Source organism: Ursus arctos, unplaced genomic scaffold (genome assembly GCF_023065955.2).
Source record: "Ursus arctos isolate Adak ecotype North America unplaced genomic scaffold, UrsArc2.0 scaffold_13, whole genome shotgun sequence".
In the NCBI taxonomy this organism is placed as follows: Eukaryota; Metazoa; Chordata; class Mammalia; order Carnivora; family Ursidae; genus Ursus; species Ursus arctos.
In genome coordinates, this window is record NW_026622797.1 from 2060971 (window position 1) to 2083595 (window position 22625).

At 52.1% G+C, this 22625-nt stretch overlaps 1 long non-coding RNA gene across 1 annotated transcript; it reads left to right on the top strand.

Annotated features, from left to right (window-relative positions):
- Positions 1-1239: 1239 nt before the first annotated feature.
- LOC130543516 (uncharacterized) lies at positions 1240-7413 on the top strand. The gene is made up of 2 exons (XR_008958902.1): positions 1240-2549; positions 3072-7413. It is a non-coding gene; the product is annotated as an uncharacterized LOC130543516 (long non-coding RNA).
- Positions 7414-22625: the final 15212 nt, after the last annotated feature.

Here is a 22625-nt window from a genome sequence, read left to right on the forward strand (position 1 = left end):
TTTTACATTTAAAAATAGCTCCCTTTTCAAATTATAAATGTAATAAATACACATTATGGAGATTTTAGAAAAACAATGTCTTGAGCCAAAATAAAATTGCCTGTCGATGCCACCATTTAGGGCGAGAGAAACCACAGTACTCTGTGAATTTTGTTTCGATCTTTTTTCTGTGCACCAGAATGGGAATACTACAGCATATTGGCGACCCTGAGTGGAGGGCGTACCTTAGAACGAACGCACAGGTAGAGCTTGTCACCAATGCAGAGATGTGGGTCATGGGCGCACACCGCCGGTGAGTCACACGTATCCAGCTTGCTGCTTTCTCTTAATATTGACTTAAATATTTCCCAAGGTCAGTAAATATTCTTCAGATCATTTTGTCTAAATGGCTGTGTAGTTTTCCATCACAGGAAAAAACTCCACAATTAATTTCTCTCTTCTCTTTTTCTTGAACATTTGGGACCTACTATTTCATGGTTATTAATAATACTACAACAAATATCTTTATATCCGCAACTCTGCTCATTCCTGATTTTCCCATAGGCTCACAGTACCGGAATAGATGGGTCATAACATTTGAAATTGTTAAGCCTCCTGGTAAGTATTGCCAAAACTCCGTCCAGAAAAGTTGCCTAAATTTATCTTCTTCCGCTGGTGTTGGAGAGTGTCCCGTTTAACAGATCCTGTCCAAAGAAGATGCTTATCAAAACATAATAAAAAAGAAATAAATATAACCTTTTCATTGATAAAATTTATTTCTCATTTTTTGACGTCAACTTTGAATTCTAGAGAAGTGAAACATTATTTGACGTTTGTTTTGTACTTTTAAAGAATTGCCAGTTCATGCCCTTGCCCATTTTTCTCACGGGGTTTATCTGTTACTGATTTTCGAAATAATCAAAATCATTAGATGAATTAATGCTTTGTTTTTCATGTATAATGTGAATGTTTTCTTCTAATTTTTTCATTTACTTTTAACTTCATTGATTAAAATTTTGACATCTAGACATTTTATCATTTCAGGTATAAAATCTGTAACTGTTTTGCTTGTGGGTTATTTCTTTGCTTTTGTCTGTTAAAAAGATAGGCTTTTTCCATCAAAAGACCACACAAATATCCACTGACATTTTGTTTTTTATATCTGACTTCTTTATTACATATAAATATATTTGATATATTATAATAATATTTATACATTACGATTATTATATATAACATTATCGTGTAGTATATAGTGATTATATAATACGTTTATATATAATCTTTTCACAGTTATTAATGAAATGATGTTCTTTCTTAGATGGTCTTTGAGTAACTGATTTGAGTAGTGAAACTGAGGCAAACAGGGTTTTGGAGGAATATCGTCCAGGACTGGCATTAACTCTTAATGTTAATAATGTACCTAGCACAGGCATACTGAAAGTTAAGCGCCTGCAAATATTTTGCAAAAATAATTCTTCTTTTAAAAGTTTCCATTTTAGCCACTTGACTGTATCTCTTCAAGGTGGGAAGTAATTAGATGATCTCTGCACTCATAAATTGACATTCCACAGAAGATCTGACTGGCTGTGGTCTGGAGGAAGGTCGTCTGCCGGGCAGTATTGTCAGCTCACAGTGGCCGAAGCTGTGGCCGAGGCGACCCTGAGCTCCATGGCACGGGGCCATCAGGCGGTTATCGGAAAAATTCACCCCAAATCACCCTTTGTTTTTAAGGAAGAGAAGGGTTTTTTTTCTTTCCTCTTTGTTGTGCAAGCCCAGAGTTTTGACTTATTTGCCCTTTAGGTCCGAGGATAGCCAAGGGGCTTTGCTGGGGACACTGTGTGGGGTCGACTCTATTAACTATTAACCACGGTTACGTGCTGGGAGTTGGGAAGTCAGGGGGTGCTGTCTGATCACATGAACACATGACCTATTCTGAAATTAAATGAAAATTAATATTTTTAAACATTCAGCAATGAAATATTAAAAACACTGATTAGAATAATTTCAAAAGCTCTCAGATCAGTGGCTGGTGGAAAATCTAAGAGGTCAAAGTTCATGCTGAAGCTCTGTTCTGTCCTGGGGGCTGGAAATTAGGAGGAAGGTAAACCAGGCGTGCTGCAAAACACACCCTGGTTTCATAAGATGCTGCTCAGAACTGGAAAGCAGGAACAGATTCATTTAAAAATGACTGTGATGTCATATAGAAATATCAAGAGAGTAATACGGTAGACTGCCCAGCTCAGGACTGATTTGAAAATATTCTCCATTTGCATAATCTTTGAGTAGATTTTCATTATTAGATTCTATGTAAACCTCCAGACTTGGTGGATTTAACTCTTATTTTCCATCAACTATTTTATTTTTTTAAAAGATTTTATTTATCTATTTGAGAGAGAGAGAGAGAGAGACCACATGAGCAGGGGAAGGCCGTGGGAGAGGGAGAAGCAGACGGCCCTCTGAGCAGGGAGCCTGCTGATGAACGATGCCGTCGCTGGGCTCCGACCAAGGATCCAGACAGCATGACCCGAGCCGAAGGCAGACGCTTTACCGACTGAGCCCCAGGCGCGGTAACTTTAATTTTCAAAATCAGAAAGCTCCCCTTTCTGACCCAGCACTAACATTAAAAAATACTGACTATCTAAACTGTTCTCTTCATTATGCTTTCAAAGGAAATGTTCATTAGATATTTAAATGAATTATTTCTTTTAAAGGGCAAAAATTCCCTGATATATAAAAGGAAAACAGAAGTGAAATTGCTATTTGGTACACCAGCTTTAATTTGATTTGAATCAGAGCATTCTGGGGCATCCTTCCGAATTTACAAAGTGTGTCCAAAGAGGAGCTTTTTGAAAGACCGACTCTTTCCACCCCTCAGGCAGAGATGGCTCTTGGCCTTGGAGAGAGAATAGTGTAGTGGATTAATTCACGTTTCATTCTCTTCCACCGCAGAGCGTGTTTTGGTTCTTTCCCCGCTGAGAGCAGGGGTCTTGAAGCTAGAACCTCCCGTATCACTGGCTCTTGGAGTTCACGGTGGTCTGAAGACCCTCCCCTCTTTCTCTCCTTCCTTCCTCCGTCCTCCCTTCCTCCAGCTGGTGCTGCTGAGCAACGACCAGGCACTGGGGAAACTCTGAGGACCCAAGACTCAGTTTCTGCCTTCAAGGAACTTACTGTTCGTGGGGGAGACTCAGATGAATGAAGCAGAGAGTACGGCTCACGTGACGGTCTAGGCTACACCACAATCCATTCCACAGGTGGGAAAACCCTCTCCATCCGCTCATTCCTGTGGCATGCTTGTGTTCATTCAGTGAGGATTTCAGAGCCTGTGACGGATGCCATTTTGCAACGGCCGCCACACCTGTCTATTTTGCTCCCATCACATACTCTTGCTAGAACTTACCATGAATGGCGTTACTACCCCAGGGGGTGGGGTCAGTGTTTCCTCCCTTTGAACACCTGTGGGATCTTGTTACTTGGTAACCCATGAATTTTGGTGGAAGTGAGGCTCTGTAACTTCAGAGGCTCAGTCGCCAAAGGAGAACGCTCTTGCCTGGCTCTCTCTCTCTGTCAGGACTCTCTCCCTGGGGCCCTGGCTGCCATGTCCTGAGGAAGCCCAGGCCGCGTGAAGAGGCCACATGTGGGTGTACAGGCTGATGGACCAGCTGGGCTCCCAGCTGACACCAGCGTCCACTGGCAGACATGGGGGTGACTGTAGCCCCAGACATCACGGAGCAGGGACAGACATCCTGCCGTGCCCCCTCGGTATTCCAGACCCACAGCAACAAGAGAGACGGCAGCCATCACTGTGGCTTTTAAGCCACTGCATTGTGGGCTGATCTGTTATGCAGGAATATGTCACCAAGGCAAAGGAGCTATATGATCTTTTAAATAGTCTGTCTTTTGGAAGCTTCGACTTTAGCTGTAGGTAGAAGGTACACTTGTGAAATAAGGAGTAAGTAGAGGACTCACTTAAAAACGAATAATTCAGAAAACACTGCCGTAGACTAAGGAGAGCACGTGTGATGATGAGCACTGGGGATGTCCATGCCTGGAGGACGGTACAAGCTTTCTTCAGCCAGGTACCCGCCTTCCTGTCCAGAACTGCTTCCTGCACGTCAGGGGTCTGAACAGCTGGCCTGGGAAGATGGGGGGTGAGTGTGGCGAAGACTTGCAGGCTGAGGAATCTGAGCCTCCAGCTAGGGGGCCAGCCCGGGAGCCCTGCTCTGGCCCTGCTCAGCCAGGGGGTCCCACCGTTCTGAGGTCTGTCCCGATCTGCAGAATGGGGCCACCAGCTCTCCTCTGGCTGGCGGTGTGGGGAGTGTGACGGGGTGAGGGGAAGGCAGGACGGCGCTGCAGACACAGCATGTGTCACAGAGAATGGCAGACTTTGCCTGGAGAGGCGGCACGATGGAGGCTGAGGAAGTGGCTGGAGCCGCGGCTGGAGGAGGGGACGGGAGGCGCCAGGAGCCAAGCGTCATCTGAGTGCTTGGACCAGGTGGGAGGAAAGTCTCCGGAACCAGACAAACCAGTCTGTGGCCTGGTGTGGCGTGATTTGGAGCTTCTGCCATTCCTGAGCGCTGGAGGCCTGAGCAGGGGCGTCTGGGGAGGAACGCGGCGAGGGGGAGACCCTGGTGCCGGCTGGCAGGGCTGGGAGGTAGTGCTGTGAACCCGCCCGGACGGAGGGGCAGCGAGAGCAGGGAGAGGAGAAGGCTGCGGGAGCCCAGCTGTGGCTGGAGACCTGGTTGGGGTAGGCAGCCGGCTGCAGCCGTGGTGCCTGGGGTGGTGACAGATAGTGCGGACTGCACTGTTTCCAGCGCTGAGCTCGGCCTCGGGGGCCAGGGGAGGACAGTCTCACCGGGCTGGCACTGACGTTGGAAGAGACTTACCTGTCGGCCATCCATGGGTGGTGACATGGCACGCAACCCTCTAAACATAACCCCCACTTGCCCGGTGCTGAGGGGGCCCGAGACGAAAGGCCCCATGCAGGGGACATGACCGTAGTGGTGAGCAGTACAAGCGGTAGGAGCACCACCCCCCCCCCCCGAAGCAGCGGACCACGAGGCCCCGGAATCTGGTTGACCTTGCTTTGAACAGAATCGGAGGCAGTCCCGTTACTCCCACGTGGCCATGTGGATGCACGTGAGCTTCTCACCTGCCCCTAGTGTCACCTCATCCCCAGCTCGAGCTTCGTTTGTGCCGTAGATGATGGTGAAGCTTAGTTTAGACAAACGAGCGGGTACTTCTCGGTTTGCTTGTTTTGGGTCTGCAAATTCAGGCTTTATGGATCGGCGCACAAAGTGAGGTTGCAGGGAGAAGCTCAAAGCCAGAGGATTCGGGGAGGCCCTGATGTGGGGAGGCAGACCAGCCACAGAGAAGGCCGCCGGTGAGACTCAGGTTTATCTGACCGAGATGGTTCAGCTAACGCTTCCGACTGGGCCAGGTTCCTCCCAGCCCAGAACCTCAGCAGACACGTACAGGCGGCGGGCGGGAGGTTAGTCTCACAGCTCACGACAGCGTTCATGTGAGCATATTTGGGGTAGATGCTTTTCAAGTGTTGACCTGAAGCTAAAGTTTGCCTGTTTCCGTTTCCCCAGCCATGACTTCCCTTGCCCTGGGCTCCCAGCGTTGGTGCCCAGCTGCCCTCTCTCCCTCCTCCGTGAGCACACGGCAGAGGCTGAGGGGCTGGCCCCTTGCAGGAGGGAGGACGGTGCTCCCAGACCGCTGTCCACGTGATCTGCAGAAACAGGTCTCCCGCTGATAAAACCCTTGCTCCCCACTTGCTGCCACGAACCTCACTGGTTATAGCAACTCTCCCACTTCTCTAAAGAATCGCTCCCAGCTTGGAAATCCTAATTCACTGTATTTCTCAAAAAAGACTCCCACTCTACCGTAAACAAAACTATTTCATTCTCTATTCATGGGCCAAGCTGGGAGCTGAGTACTTGGGGAGAGACATAGTATGGCTTAGATACCATGTGTCTAAATATTTAGACAGTTGAGAGAGGCTGCAAGAAATTTCAAATCTGTGTAGGAATTGCAGTGTTCATCAATCCTATGGCAGGATTAGTCAGCAAATTATAAACTTAATTGGTCACAGCTTTACTGTTTATTCTTCTGTATGGTTGTTGGGAAATCCTCCACATGAAAGCAGCAAAACAAAGAAGAGAAACAGAACATTGATTGAAAAATACCTAAATGGGCTGATCAGACCCCCAGTTAGTAGAAAATGATGGAATCCAGGCCTTGAAAGAACAAATCAAAGGGGTGACATGAGCACGTTTGCAGCTAACCCTAAAGCGTGCACACAGGAAGTGCCCGGGCAGGGGCAGGATCTCGTGTCTGCACCGATGACAACAGCAGCTGGGGGAAAGCCCAGATAATATCCAGAGTTCAAGCACAATATGGTTCAAGCACAGTATGGTGAGAGCAGCTGACGTTTACCTGGTGCTTAAGATGAATCAGGCCCTCTGTGCACATTTCTCATTTATCTCACAACATTGAGAGAAGGAAACTGGGTAAAGCAATGAGGATTTTCGTCAGTCCCGTACAGAAACATGTTGGCCTAAGATGCCAGGGTGACGAACACAGCTCCGAGCTCCGTGGGAGAGGCCAGCAGATCCTGACATAAAACAATATAAGCAGTCTGGTCCCAGCCTGGAGACTCACAGCAGAGCAAGGTCCATCAAAGCACATCGATGCCAATGCCCCCTGGCCCCAGAACACTGGGGGCGAGCCTGGCTTGTGCTGGCATCGGGAGAGGTGGTGCGGGCAATAAATGGGGATAGCCAACTCTTTGCTCCTTTAGTTAGATGCAAGAGCCATCCACGTGTTGAAAGGATAGCCCTTGGTGATGGTAATATAATTCTGTTCAGTTCAGCTCTGCATGCAGCAAGTGAGGCAGAGACCCAGTGGCCCATCCAGAAGCCACCAGGCAACAACATGCTGTCAGGAAGAACCGTGCACAAAGATACTGCAGTGTCTCCACAGGGGCTGGAAAGTAGCAAAATAGAAGCCAGGAGAGGGGCACGATTTCATAATGATAGGAATTCTAACATAGGTCATGCTAATTGTGATAGACCACCATGACAACTACAGATACACGGGCCTCCTGTCTTACTGTTTCCTGAGAAACTTATAGTTTTACTTTTGTGCTGTGCTGTGTTTCTTATGTAAGTAGTAACTGCAGGATTTATAATAAAATACTATAAGCAAACACCACTCTGGATAAGTGGGTTAATGGTCCCTTTAAATCTCATGGTCACTCATCTTCCAAATCTTGGGGAACAAGGAAGAAGAAATAACATCTGCGGCTGGGAGTGTCTTCTGATACCGTGTAAATACCAGACCAGCTTGGAACAGGATTTGATGTTATGCAAGAATGAATCAGAAAAGCTGCATTCCTGAATTAAAAACAATTTGAGTATTTCAACAAAATACGAGTGGCTTATTGGTGTTGGTATAAAGGCAGATGCAGATGTTGCCAACATTTGTAATGGTAAAAATTGAAAATGTTAATCATCTATGTATTTCAGCACAAAGATAATCGTGTTCTACTAGAGGCTTCTGGTTTCCATAAAGAACACTTGCAGTAATTAATGAGGAAAAATTTAAAAGAATGTCATAATTCAGTTTCATATAGCAAACATTTAAAATAATAAAAACAGGGAATTTTTTATGAGGAGATATTGATAAAGCAAATGAAAACCATTTAGACAGTACTATCATCATCTTTAATATCACCTCTGTGCCTAAACGTAATCAGGCATTTCAGACATGAAACACTTACCAGAACTTTAACAAAAGGAATAACACTGACGTAGATCATTGTGATCTAGACGTCGCGGGAGGATATGCAGCTATTGAAACGTGAAAACGACTTTTGGGAAAGCTTACAAACTCAGGCAGCAGAATTTCAGCTATGACTGGTCCTAGTTCCTTTCCTTCACTTAAGAATATTGTAATAATGTATTTGAAGGGCAAAACGCAGGGACTTGGGAGACAGTTGGATGGTTTCATGATTTCCTGTGTCCAGAAGGGGTACATGTGGCTACACGTCGATTGTTACTATTGGTGCTTGAGCCATGTCAGTGGGAAACCCTCCCAAATAAAACACATCAGGTATGTATAAACAGTGCCCACGTCATGATAATGACACTGAAATTGTAACTTAATTGTAATTCATTATAGAGAGAAAGTATATCGTCACTACTAAATTTTCATTAAAATTTTGGGATGTTTTCATTCGGTTTGTCTACAATGACCACATTTGATTATATCTGGATGGTATAATTAAATGTGTAAGTTGATCACCTTATATCTTTTCCCAAAAACGCTTCATATTTTTTTCATATATCAAGAAAACAGCAGTGAGAACTAAATACTATGCATAATGTAAATTGAAAGAATTTGTGGACCTTGGTGGGTAGGCGGCACAGCTGTGTCCAGGTTCGTGCAGTCTCTAAGAACAACCGTGTAATGGGGTGGTTAGACATGAGAAGATGGGCTTTCAGATACACGACACTCCGCCAGAGGAGTCAGTACTTCCCTTGCATTAGAGGAAAGACTCGATTCAGGCATTACAGCGAGGACGAAGAAGGCTCTCCCATCTGCACTCTCGCAGGCGGCACCTGCCCGGATTCCCCGTCCCGGCTCGAGGTGCTTTCCCACAGCACTCACCTCCTTGACACGCACAGCACTTTCTTCCTTGCTCTGTTTAGTATTTATTTTCTTTCCCCTACACTGTCAGCACCCCCAGGGCAGAGAGCTCTGCGATTCTTGCTGCCGATGGTGGCTGGTGTGTCCCGCACACCTAGAACGGTACCTCACACCGGGTGGATGCTGTATGTTGTGAGTCAGTGAAAATGTAAAATCAACAGGGGTGCCTGGGTGGCTCAGTCGTTAAGCATCTGCCTTCGGCTCAGGGCGTGATCCCGGGGTCCTGGGATCGAGTCCCACATCGGGCTCCTCTGCTGGGGGCCTGCTTCTTCCTCTCCCACTCCCCCTGCCTGTGTTCCCTCTCTCGCTGTCTCTCTCTGTCAAGGAAATAAATAAAGTCTTTTAAAAAAAAAAATCAACAAAGGGACTGTGAAGGGACAGTGGAAGCTGATACTCAGAGGAAGAAATCAGATATGAAATTTGAAAAGAAGCATGAATACCTCATCCAAGAGCAGACACAACCAGCTTGTCTAATATATTATGTAAAAACATACTTGTGGTCTAATGTGGAAAACGAAGAAGATAAAATGAGGTGTTAAGGTTTTCATATTTTTGGCATTCTGAAACTAGGTCAAAGGACACGTGAGGCTCTGTAGACAGAGAAAAAGCAGCCAGCTAATTGAACATGACAATCCAACAGTCAGTGTTCATGATTCAGTTTAATGGTGGAGACACCGGACGTGCAAAGTGTCAGACAGTGTTACTGGGCTGGAATTTTTGCCTGGAACATTGTTGCTAGCATAGCAAACGCTGACAGAGGTTTCTGTGCCACGAGCAATGTCAGTGACGGCAAAGGAACTCCACAGAGGCCGAGGTCGCCTGACGACTCTGTAATTAGCAAGGGTGTTGGTGCAAACACTGTGGAGTCCCCATGTCGTGCCGTGGCTCAGGCTGGGGCATCTTCCGGGAACACCCATGTCAACGGGAAGTCATGCCAATGTGTTCCGAGGTCTGTCGATGATTTGGAAATTATTAGAATGATTGGATAAGCAATTTGTGCTGGAATTTGTCTCTCTGGGTAAATGATTATGTATGAACACATGTTGATGGAATAATTTCATAGTTTAGAGAACAAGGGGGATATATTTTATCATTTATACATATATTTATATGTTAATTTGTTTGTGCAGTTGTTAACTATTTTGTCTTCCCCACTGCATCGAGTGCCTACATCGACAGGGACAAGCAGAATGGTTTACAACGATTTATAGGGCAGGTCGTCCTCTTTCCTGAAGACGCTCATGTCCTCATGTATATGGTTCACGCCCGTGAGGGCTGCCGAGTGAATACATAGCCCAGAAACGGCACCAGGAGTATGAGGAGGGAGGAGGGACTTGGGTCTGAGATGCTCAAAGCCTTGAGGCCGAGTGCAGTGTGAGCTGGCGTGACGTCAGGTTCATGGGGACCAGCAAGAAGAGCAGAGGCTTGTACTGATCATCTGGGTGCTGCTGGGGAAACTGGGGCCGCATGTGCAACGGCATGGAGGAGGCGCCCACATACAGGGCTCACAGGATGGTGGGGGCGCCGTCCGAGGCATGATGGGCTCTACAAGGTTGGGTTGGCAAAGAAGGATGAGTTCTTGGAAGGCTTTGCATCCTAAGCTGGGGGCTTGGATTTGGTCTCACGGGCAGTTTGGGGAGACGAGTAAAAAAGGACGGTGGGTGGGCAGGGGCGGAGAGCTCAGCAGGAAACTCGGAGTTTGGGCCATCCTGGATGGGTGGGAACAGGGTCGCGTGGAGGGGGAAAGGTCTTCGAAGCCACAGAGAGTGGTGGAGTCAAGAAGGAAGCAGTGGGCTGTGTCACAAAGCTGGCAGAGTGCGTGGGACTCAGGTCCATGTTCACTACCTGCGGCGTGCCTGCTGGGGGCACAGTGTGTTGGCAGGTGCGTCCTGCGGGCAGTTGGCAGATGTCGGGGATTAGGACAGGTGCATGATTCAATGCCTGGAGGTGAGAGGTGACACTGAGGAAAAGAAAATGCAGAGAAGCTTCTACGAGAAACGGCCATAAGAAAACACGACAAAATTCTGGTGCCCAAGTCTAGAAAATCTTGAAGGTACCGCTGCAGTGGGAAGGACGGGCGCCCCTCAGCCCTCACCTGCCGGTGCAAGGACAGGCTGGGACAGACACGTGGCCGCAGGCCTTCCTTGTTGTCCCCCCACGAAGCTCCATTCCAACCAAGACTGGTGCTGATGTCCCCTTCTGTCACCCCGTGTCTTTACTGGGCGGTGATCCTTATGTTTCAGAAAAGGTGCCAGGAGTCAGGTGTTCTTGTTAACGGGATGGAAAGGCCCCCAGCTCCGGAGACTTCCTCTGGAGAATTCCACTTCCCACTGGAAACACTGCCCCGGGCGGGAGGACTTCCAGGCCCTTTGCTGGTTTCCTGTTAGATTTCCGTGGAGGGTGGACGGGGGGCGAGGAAGGGAGGGGAGACTCCAGCCTCCCCAGCTCCTTCCTTTGAAGCAGGGCTGCCTGGTGAGGTTTGTGAGGACCTGCTTCTCTATTCCTGGCTGTTTGCACCTGAGTCCCATTCCCGGCCAGCCTCCTTGCCTCTGTTCTCACCGAGCCTGGTCTTTCCTTCTCCTTCTTTGTCCCACAGGCACTTCCCGTGAGGCTTGGGGAGGCTGTCTGTGGGGGTCTTTGGTGACATCACCGGGAGAAAAACATTGAGCTGGCTGTTTTAGGGTAAAATGTTTCATTGAAATGGAGGACAATAAGTCACAAGTATGTTTAGGAATAATGCTGTGCAGGGAGCCACACCAGACTTCTCTCTTACTTACAACCCAGTTGTTAAAAAAGAGCCTGATTCTGTGGGATGCCTGGGGGGCACAGTCGGCTGAGCGCCTGACTCTTGATTTCGGCTCAGGTCATGATCTCGGGGTCATGGGCAGGCTCTGTGCTCAGCGGGGAGTCTGTTGGAGAGTCTCTCCCTCTGCCCCTCCCACAGTAAATAAATAAATAAATACATCTTTAAAAACATGAGCCCGATTCTGTATTTGTCTAGGCTGCCTTTGGTCACTCATTCTGTTTATTCAGCTATAACTTGGTCCCTGTACAAAACTAAATAAAACCTTGGCATGTTATTTTTCATTTCATAGAGGGTGTGGAGTACAGAGAGATGTTATCTCTTGAGAAGCAGGACTATTTTACAGAAAAGGAGAGCGACGGAATCTCCCTAGGATCATTTCAAATACGCCCAAGTACTCACCATTGAGTCATAACTTAACCTGAGGAGGAGAAGAAAGGAATCGGGAAAAACAGTAGGTGCCTTTTCGGCCGTTTTAACCCACTAGGTAGGTGGGAGCAGGCGCTGCAGGAGCAGGTCAGGACCCGGTCACGAGGTGGGACTCCAGGTACAGGAACGGAATGAAGCCACATCCATCAGGTGCGGGCTGTGCGCGTGGGCCAGGGCAAAGCACCCCCAGGACGGTTCCATCCAGCCCTCCCCCAGCCCCGCATGCTCTGTTGAATGTTGAAGAGGGTTAGAGTGGCCCGGGGAGGTGTCTGTCTTGGGTGACATGCTGGGAACTGAGCTGGCTGGTGACAAAATGACCCAATCGGATCTGGTCTGGGAACACAGAGCACTAGCCCCCAGAGGGAATGGACCCCTCTCCTGCAGGCTAGTCCCGCGTGTGCTGGTCTCTCCATGGCCCAGGGCGCACCCCAGCCCTGGCAGGGAGACCAACAGGCAGGACAGGCTTCCTGAGCTGCCTCCCGTTCCCACCGACCATCACGATAACCTCTGGGTACCAACAATCGGGGCCCATCGCACGCCTGCAGCCTTACAGATCCTCTGAAATACATGTGGGAGAAATATTGGTCCATCAGTCAGAAAAATCCAAGTAGTAGTAATAAACACAATGCCTACGGGTAGCACATGCCACTTCACATGGAAACATGGTCACAACACTGTACAGAGGGGGCTGCTGTTTCCAGTTCACAGTTCGAGGGTGAAGGCTTGAGGTCCCGGGGGCTCACGCCCCTGCTGCAGGTTGGTCCTCTGACTTCAAAGAACAGGCTGCCCAGCTCTCAGGGCGTGGGCCCAATGACCTTGACAGGGCCTCGCGGGAAAGCGAGCGGTGTGTTCAGGTCTAAACCCATGCATCGCGGCGGGTGGAGGTCAGCGGCGGCGGCGCAGGGAGACCTCCCGCAGAGGGATTGACGGATCCTGGTCTGTGGGCTGTCAGGTGGGTCCGCTGCTGGAGAAACGGGCCCAGGTCTCCAGGAACGACTCGGTTACATCGGTGAAAAGTCGACTCCCACCAGCCCATTCCGCCGTGGGTGGCGCCTGCATGTGCCTGGGAGCTCGTGCCCTGGAGCCGGGCCCAGGCCCAGGGAGGAGTGAGTGACACGATTTGGGTCAGTTTCGGGGGGATTTCAGGCTGCTTTGTGGAGTAGCTTGTCTGGTTTCTGACCGGCTCTGCCTTTGGGTGACGGGAGACGGGAGCCCGTTCTGAGCTGCTCCCCCGGCCACCGCGGTTGGGGGAGGGCTGAGGGGCAACAGAACCCCTCACTGTGCGTCTTCGGGTTCTTGCTGCTCCCGACGCTCCCCTTCTGCTTTGGTGAGAAATGAACCCGCTCTCACTGGCCCGTCCGAAGCGATGGAGCCCCGGGCTGAGTTCTGGAAGGCTCGAAGCTCTGACCCGAGCAGCTCGTTACTCTCAGAACCCTATTTGTCCCCAAGCCCTGTCCGGTGCGGACCCTGCTGCCCCCGTGAAAAGGCCAGCAGGAGCTCCGATCCCGTTTGGCTCGGTTTCCTTGCATGAGCTGTTCTTAATTGAGGCCAAGGCGTATTTTTAGATCTTGTTTTCGGTCCCAGGTGCTCCTACAGTGGTTTGGAGCCTGGAGGGAGAGCCCGGGACATGAGACTTTCTCCGAGAGACTGAGTTTATGATTAATTCAGATATCGGGGGCCGGTGAATTTCTTTGAAGATGACTACATTTGAGGTAACTAATACAGAATTTGAAGTCCATTGGGATGCAGCAAAAAACCAACCAGGACTTCTGCCAGATGGAAAGTATCGTACTAGAAATCCGTGTGTCAGTAGCACACTCCCGGCCGCTCTGCCCGAAGCTGAGTGAGAAAAACAGGAGACGTTAAGCGGGCAAGTCTTTTCTAGTGATGTGACACAGAAGGCTGCTTGTATTTGCTTCCTTTGCACACGGAGAGGTGATGTGGGCTACCTACGGACCAGTCTTCAGAATTCCGTCACGCAGGGTGGGAGAGTGAAGTGGGAACACAGCCCTGCTCGGGGTGATTCGAAGGCTCGGGCTCCATTTACACCTTCAGCTTCCAGCCTTCCCAAGGCCGTGCAAGTGTTTCTTCAAACCAGACTGAGAAAAGAAATCCAGTCCCTGAATTCAGGAAACACAGGTGCTCTGGGGAGCTGGGTTTGGAGCACGCCCCCCACTTTTCTTCCTTTGTGTTTCCCCCCGTGGAACCCTTGGACTTCCAGAAGCACAGCCGGAACCCCTGGTTCGTAGCAAGCTGGCGGCTGTGGGTGGGGAGGGCGGAGACGCGCTCTGTGCACAGCACCTTCTGAACCTGGTGCATGGGGACGACGCCGCTGTAAGCCCACAATGGCGAGGAGTGACCTGCCGACTGTCTCTGCCTACTCCGCGCACACGTGGTTTACCACCCCTACCGGCAAACCTGCCTGGTCTGTAGCCTTTCTTCAAGTGCCACATCCCTGCGTGACCAAGAAGCAGGGGAGGTCATCTTGCTGCTGTTCTCCACAACTGTGAATACAAAACTGAATATTTCTGGCCATAAACCATAACCTGATCTCCATAAAATGACTTAGTCAATAAAAGCATCGCGGCGTAGGGCATCCTAAACTTTGGTTCCATTTGGTGTTACTCTCCTTGTGCGCCCGTTTCTACGTCTGTCGCCCAGGAGGAAGGGAGACCAACCTCGAAGTATTGCTCTGGGTGCAGCGTGGGTTGCTTCAGCTGAAGGTTTTGAACCCTGTCCAGCACATCGAAGACACTTCTGTTAGGGTGCTGTCTGCGTGTCCACTGGGCATCGACAGCAGGTCCTCTGGATTGGTCTCCTCTGAATCCAGGACTGGCAAATCCCGGAGCCAAGGGAAAGTGATGAGGCCTGGCGGCACCCACACGGGCCACTCGATGCCCCGTACAGACTGTACACACACCCACGGCCCCGATCCTGCCCCGTGGCCGCCACCACCACCTTGAGGGGTCAGGAAGGCCAGTCTCCCAGGTGCTAGAAGGCGACGAGAAGACCGCGGATGTCCGCGAGCAGCACGCATCGCCATCACACACTTCGTAAACATCGGCTGCCAGTCTTCCGCGGGACACGCGGCGGAGCCGGCGCTCACCCAGAACAGGAAGGAAAATGATGAGGTGTGAAACGTCACACAGATGCCGTCAGTGGCGTCGTTATTTAAAAATCTGGATGGAAACCAAGATTACTCTTTATTCCCTTCATTCTATTTTTGGTCTGCAACCCTGTCCCATGGTAATAACCTTACAGAAGCCTGAAGTAGCTGGAGTCCAGTAAGAAGAAAGCAGCGGTGAGTGTAGCTCTACAGAACTCCATTTAAAGGTTGTGTTTATGTATTTGAAAACCCCAACAACCGTGCACATTACCTATCGATCAAAGCCGTTTTCCTTTCTTCGCTCCAGATGGAAACACAAAGACTCCATTGCGGACTGGCGCTCACACTATCTCCCGGCGGTAGTTTGCGTGCTGACATTTGAACTTATGCCGGTGTAACACAAGCGAGCAAGAGCTCCTAGCTCATCCTGTATTCACACTAGAGCCAGGGGTGTGTCACTGGCCACAGGGTCGGCTGCCACGCGGTGGAAGACTGGACGTGCTGGGTTATCATTTCACGAATCAATACAATCCTCTCCTTACGTCACTCTGGTTTGGGTAATTCATCATAGAAAATCCAGTTAGTTTCCTTCCGTAGTGAAGTTGGTGCCTTGGCGAAATGCAGCATTGTTGGAATCAGGTGAAGTTGGGGGAAGAGAAGAAAGGCTTTCCTGGGGGAATGAAAGGGTGGTGTGCGACATGGGGATGGCCGGTAGGGTGAGGACCAGGATGGCCAGAGGAGGGGTCGATAGTGAGCTCAACCTGACACACGGACAGGAGAGGGATGTCAGCCCGACATGAGGCTGGCTGACACGCGTACGTGCGTCACACGCGCAGTAATGCGGGTCTTCTATCTCTTGCCCCTTGTTTGGGCTGCTAAGTTTGTCGGTGACAGATCTACAGTCAGGTGGAAGGACAGATGGCGGGAGGGATGGGCAGACGGATGGACGGACGGCTAGACAGGAGCCGGTGGCTGCGACCTCGCGCCCTAGGCTGGGAGAGGCGGTGTAGCGTGCTGGCCGCGAGCTGTCTGTGCGGTCACGCTCCCCGGGGCTGCAGCCCAGGCCTCGATTCACCCATGGCCTTGGGGGCTCGGTAACTGCCCGGTCTTCTCAACTGTAAAATGTGGCTGAAAACAAGGCCGTTGGGAGGATCAACCGGTTAGCACATGGAAAGTGCTTGGAACAGTGTCTGCTGCTTGTTTATTTATGATATCAGGATTGCCGTGATTAACCAAGGGGCAGAGTTTCCCAGCTCCTTGGCTCCCTTGCCCCGGCTGGGCTGGAGGCAGCTGCCGCAAGCCCCGTTCAGGGTACAAATCACACGGATCTGGACAGAGGCTTGAGAAACCAGGGACAGGGCCAAAACCTCCCATAGTTTCAAAATCATCCTCACCTTCGACCTCGGCCCTTCCAGGCCAACGGGAAGCCTGCAGCGCCGTGCTCTTGGCGGAGCCCAAGTAAGTCTCGGAGAGACGCTCCAGCGGCCCTATCCACAGCGGACACCCGTGGCTCCCACCCACCAGGGCCTGAGGTTTCAGGTCAGCACAGTCCGAGTCTGCTCACTTGGTTCCTGCTCAGTTCCTCCCTTTGTCCACCCAGGCCACTCCCAGATGTTTGTTAAGTGCCTACTGTGTGCAAGTGTGCAGTTCGGGGTCTCTCGCCTTCACCTGCCCTCCAGCCCCCCAAGCATCAGGACTTTTTCCATAAAGTCCTCCTCTTCCTGCTCTGCACTGTGTGGTTTTGACGCCTGCCAGGGGCTCAGGGTTGGGTTGGCAGGTGTGAGTCTGAGAGCCTCTCCTGCCAGAAGCGGGTGGGAGGTGGGTCTCTTTCCCTCCTTCTCCTTTCTTCCTCAAACGGAGTCTCGGTTTCTTCCCCTGCACCGGGGGCCCCTTAAACCCAGATCTGGGTGAACTTTCCTCTGCAGGATGTAAGGAGGGATATGGGACAGATAAGGTTCCAGAAGGGAGACTCGACGTCCCACTGAGGCCCCAGTGAACAGGGGAGTCAGGGAGGGGGCTCTCCTGCTCTTTTAGTTGTCAGTGGGCCGTGGGACACAGGAGTGAGCGGCGTGGGCTTGTTTGCGCCACTCAGCGTCTCTGCTGGAGCTCTTGCTACAGGCGTGACCCTGCATGGGTCTTGAGCACAGCGGCAGGCTCTCTCCACGGGGAGGGCCTTCTTGACCTGGAGAGCTTTGTTTCTCGGTGGTGCCTGATGTGATTTCTGTCCCCAGAGCAGATGAGAGCAGTAAAGGTGGAGAGGAGTCCACGGGGGCAACAGTGAAATATTCCCACAGGCTTGGGCATAGGAAAGATAAATTGCACATTAAAATGGAAAATAATCTCTAAAATTGTACTTAATGAACAGAGCAGAGCCCTGTGTGTAATGAGTGGTGACGACAGCTTCTACGCGGTCTCAGTGCCCAGCGGCCCCGCGTCTGCTCCTTCGCTACCTGAGCCTGGAACAGCATCTCCGCACACACTGTCCTCCGAGTGCCCTCAAGGCCCAGCTACCTCCTGGCCGCCCCACAGTCCCGACTGTCGGTGTCTTGCTGCAGGGCAGGGCCGGGCCGGGAGGGGATGGCTTTGAGCATCTCTGGAGAGCACATGCTTACCCTGTGGGAACGCTGCTTTCCTTCACCCCTGCAGCAAACTTGACCAGCTGCCTCTCTCTGGTCCTCCTTAGACTTAGACCTGACTGCTCGGTCTGCCTGCACTCCTGCTGCTGCCTCGGTCTCTCTTCAAACCGCAGGCCCTCGGCCCAGCTCCTTGCCCTTCCTCCAGAGCCCTCTCCTGCTTCCCTGCCGCCTCCCTGGGCTTCTCCCTCTGGCCTCCCCTTCTGGCTCCTTCCCTGACCTCTTACCGTCGGAGGGCTGAGCTCAGTCTCTGCTCCTCATCCCTGCACTGACCTCTCCCAGCACCATCAGCTTGGTGCCCAGCTCCGTGCAGCCCCCTCTGCCAAACCCCAGACTCTCACCTGCCTCCCAGGCCTCTCCACTTAGACCTGGGCTGAGAACCACTCCCCTGAACCTGCCTCTTGGGGGGTGAGGGGCGCTCGGCCTGCACACTCTGCTCCCACCCCAAGTCCACCCGAATGCTCAGCTCACTTCACAGCCCATCCGAAGGCCAGTCTCTGTAGTGATGATTGCATTTAATCTTTGCAAGATCCTGGGGATATTTCCTCAATTTTACAGATGAAGTAAGAGGCTGGGGAGGCCTAACTGGGCCAAGGTCAGGGGCCAGTAAGTGGCAGCCCGTGCTTGAGGCACGTTGTGTCCAGCCTCCTGATGGCTCAGACAGGGAGATGGGGAAGAAGGGCTGTTTCACGGTGATGCATCCCAAGCCCAGCGTCTGTGTGAGTGGCAGTGCAGAGACTGTGGTAGGGACCCCCGTCGCAGGTGGAATCGCTCCCCTGGTCGGCTGCTTGGTTCCAGAGCGGGGCAGCAGCTCGGAGGGAGACTAGCTTGCCCACTCATTCAAGCCAAATGTTACTTTTCCGGGGAGGATTTTGTCCCAGGCTAGGAGGAATGTTCTGGAACAGCAGGAAGGGGAAATGGGAGAGAGGCGGCCAGTGAAGCCAGGGACTCCTGGGATCCTGCTGTGGGCTCCCTCACCGGGTGTGTAATTAAGTAATCAGTCTCTGTGGAACCCTGCCATGTGCTGTGCCCTCGGGGTGTCCCCCTGGGCAGGTGGGCGCTGGGGCCCGGGGCAGGCTGTGGCCTTGGCCTGGGGACTCAGCCATGACCTCAGCTCCTCACCGGACTCACTTGGCCATGTCAGAGGCAGCAGACAGTCACCGGCCAACCGCCAAGGCCAGTGCAGGAGTTCCGTGGCCGGCCTGGCATGTGGCCCGCCACCAGACCATGCTTTACCTGAGGTCAAGTCCCCACCGCCACGTTCCATTGCACTATTTTGATTGAATTAAAAATAATGGTGGACTTCCAACCCAGCCACGGGCTCCTGCATCAGAGACAGCCTCTGGATCTTCCTTCCCTCGCCATGGGTAAGACCTCAGGAGGCCTGAGGCCTGAGCCTCTGTCTGCAGTGGAGGCATCCTGAGCACAGAGGGCTGAGGCTTCGGGGTCCATACATGGGGCGAGAGGGGTCCTTCCCTCACAGGCACTGGCAGCCGCACACGACTGGCGGCCCAGACGCCCACGAGGACCCCGGCCTCAGAGGAGAGAGATCCCGAGGCCCTGCTGTGCCACGACGGGCTCCCACCCCTTCCTCACACTGTCCTCTGTGTTTTGCTTTTTTGCTTCTAGAAACAGCACTTAGCACAAACCACCCCTGGGATTAAGCCTTCCGTTCCCAGCAGGCCTCGGCGGACAGTCTTCGCTAGCGGCTGACTGTAGCTCACGGTAGCATCGGCAAGGCCCTCCTGCTTCTCTGTGCTAAATGTCAACTGCGCCGTAGACTGAGCCCTGCCGCCTCAGAGCGGCGCTTCTCACGCTCGCCAGTTTCATTTGTATCGGAGAGGAAATGAGCTAGTGCCGCAGGATGGGATGTGTGACGCTGGTCTCCCTTCTGACTTTCTAACGTTGATACTGGATATTTAGATGCATGTGGACAGAAAGACCGAATGATCTTTCTACTAAGAACAAGCCCTGAAATGGCTATTCGTCATTTCCGATACCAGGAATGCTGAAGGGAGACTCCCTTTCTCTCTGCGTGGGCCGGCCGGGAGCCGAAGCCTGGAGAGCACACTTCGCCGCAGGGCTGTGGAGGCAGGTTCCGTCCCGTGGCACGTGCCGCCCGTGGCCACACACAACGTCGTGACACCTGCGGATGGGAATCCGTACTGTCTGCCAAAGTTACAGACGCCCGGAGCTTGGCCAGGAGCCAGCTCCATCAATCTGATCAGCGCCAGCACACCTGCGACGTGACTCACGCACAGTGTCACTCATCGCGGCGGTTCGAGAGAGCAGAAGGTTGGACAGGACCCGGAGGTCCAGCCCGCGGGCGGGAGAGGACGAGGAAGGTCTCCAGGTACCGGGACAGAAGGATCTTCAGAACACGCTGCCGTGCAGAACCGGGTCTGCAGAGGGGATCAGAACACACGTGAGCGTTTGCTTCCATTCACAGACACGCAGACAGAGCACACACCGGGTGCAAACGTGTCGTGAGGGGCCAGGGGCTGGATCGAGGGGGCGTCGGCGGCCGACTCACAGCGCACACCTATCTCACTTTAGTGTTTGAGTGACGTCAGCGGTCGTCCGCCTGAACAGAAACTGGGAGACTGAGCGCCACTCCCAATCTGGGTCACGCTCCTGTGGCCGTCAGTGCCCACGGTGCCCTTTGAGCCGCTGGCACGCCCCCCCAGCCCAGACGCCACCACTCAGGTTAGATCGCTGCGCCCGGCATCTCCAGAGCGCGCCATCCACATGGTTGTTAAAGCGCTCGTTTTACTCCGCCTTGTGTCAGTTAGTAATTAACCTGCCTGTCTCCCCGGAATGATGTCTCTCCGGAGGGAGGGAGCCGTGTGTTACTCATCACAGCACGTCGCACAGAGTTAGCTGATGACAGGGTGCTTCAGGGGATCCCCAGGAAGGCTCACGCCTCCGTCGGGTGGTTCTGAGACGTGGTTGGTGGCGAGGGTCTCCCTCGGAGGGACTGGGGTGTGGGAGCAAACGCCAGCCTCCAGGTTGACCACGGAAGGCCATGGAAAGCCCCAGGCCTCCCCCAGCCACGTGCTGTGCAAGCTCGGGGAGCCGTGGACGGGCCCGGCTCCCTGCATCAGCCGCGTCCGCCGTCAGGGGAAGGCAGTTCTGTTGTCCAGCTCGAAGGCAAAGCCCCTTCCTGCGCTCGTTTTGTCAGCCCGCACGGGTGTGTCTGCACGACGCCAAACAACAGGACAGCCTCACCAATGAAAGAAAAAGTAATGTTCCACCAGTGAAAATAAGCAGTGATAATAATAATTAATGAGATACTTGATCGAAACTGGATGAACTTGATGAATATCTCCTGCGCCCGGGAGCACTGAGGCCTTCCTACGACAGACGCTGAGGGGCCAAGGGCAGGCCCTTCCGCGGAGGAGCCCAGGCCTGCTGGGAATGGAAGGGTTAATCCCAGGGGTGGCTTGTGCTAAGTGCTATTTCTAGAAGATGCCGTGACCTTGCAGGAGTGTTACTCAGCCTTCCGACTCTGCTTTTCATCCTGAGATCCCAAGCTTGAGGTCACCTTCCTGTCTCCTAGGCCCCATAAGTGGGGAGGTGTGGTCCCATAAAACCAGTCCGTTGTAGGTGAGATTGAAGGCAGCTTTGGTGGTAACACCTTTGCCCCCGATGAGTCATGAAATTCTGATCTTCCGAAGCAGGAAGGGGTCTTCTAGGTCCTAGCATGGTGCCCTTCATGAGTGGGGGCCGAGGTTGGGGGCCCACAGAGCTGAGAAGTCACAGCGGCTTGAGCGGAGGAGCGTTTTCTAACACTTAGGTGTCGTGTAAGCTCCGTTTCTCCTTGTCTGCCACGCATCTTGAACTCACCAGCATTCCAGTTAAGGGAACAACCCAGTTTCCGACCTCACAAGTCTATAATCCGTCCTGAGGATTTCAACACGTTTGTATGAATCTCCCCACCCAGGCGCCAATGAAGGAGGAAATAATAACAGGAATATTATCAACTGATGTTTGATGAGAGCTTTCTGGGCGTTACACACACTAAGTGTGTGACAGTGTGTATGACTCACCGAGTCCTTCCAGAAGGCCCCACTGCCACCTGCAGCTCGCAGGTGAGCACATGACACACAGAAAGGGTGCTACTTGGCCCAAGGCCACCCAGCGCCTATGTGGACAGACCACAAGTCTCTTCCACTAGTGGGCTGACCCCAACGAAATGTTTTATTTATCCGAAGCCTTTTGTTAACATTTTTCAAAGGGAGAAAAACCACTTCTGATTACACACCTGAGTTTTGCTTTAAAGTTGTAAAATAATAATAATAGTAAATAAAAACCCTAAAGTCATTTTTAAAAACTCAACACTTTCGACCACCACGAGTCCGAGAGTTTGCAGGGCTGACGCCCGGCCGGGGTGGAAGCTCTCTGTGACAACTCAAGCCGCCTGCAGCGTGTCCTGGGCCTCCGGAAGGCACAGCCCCCTGAGTTCCCACACCTTCTCATCCCAGGGCGGGAACCGCCAGCCCACACTCGGGCCACACTGTTCCCAAGCGTGTTGCTGTTCTCAGGAGCTCGGCACCGGCATCGCGGGCAGCTGGTTGGGGACGCGTAGTCTCAGGCCCCACCCGCGGACTCAGACTCGGCGACCTCGCGGTCCCCTGGGCCCGGCACACTGCTGTTGAGAGGTCCTGCTCTGAGATAGGGTCTCAATTTCTGAGGTCTCTTCCCAGGCCTTGAAGTTGTATGATTCATGCTCTCTTTGAGGTTCTGGGGCCGGCGAAGCCAGGCTGGGCGGTTTATCTGGCATAATTGCTGGCGGGGTGCTTCTCCTTGGACAGTGGCCGACACCCAGCCCGAGCTCCAGCCCTGGCCCCTCGGTATTCTCCTTTTGTTAATGAGTTCTTGAGATGGGTTTGGATCTTATTTGTACTTTCCCTCAATCACGATTTAGAGGGAAGTCTATTGTTTATTCAGCAGCACAGCT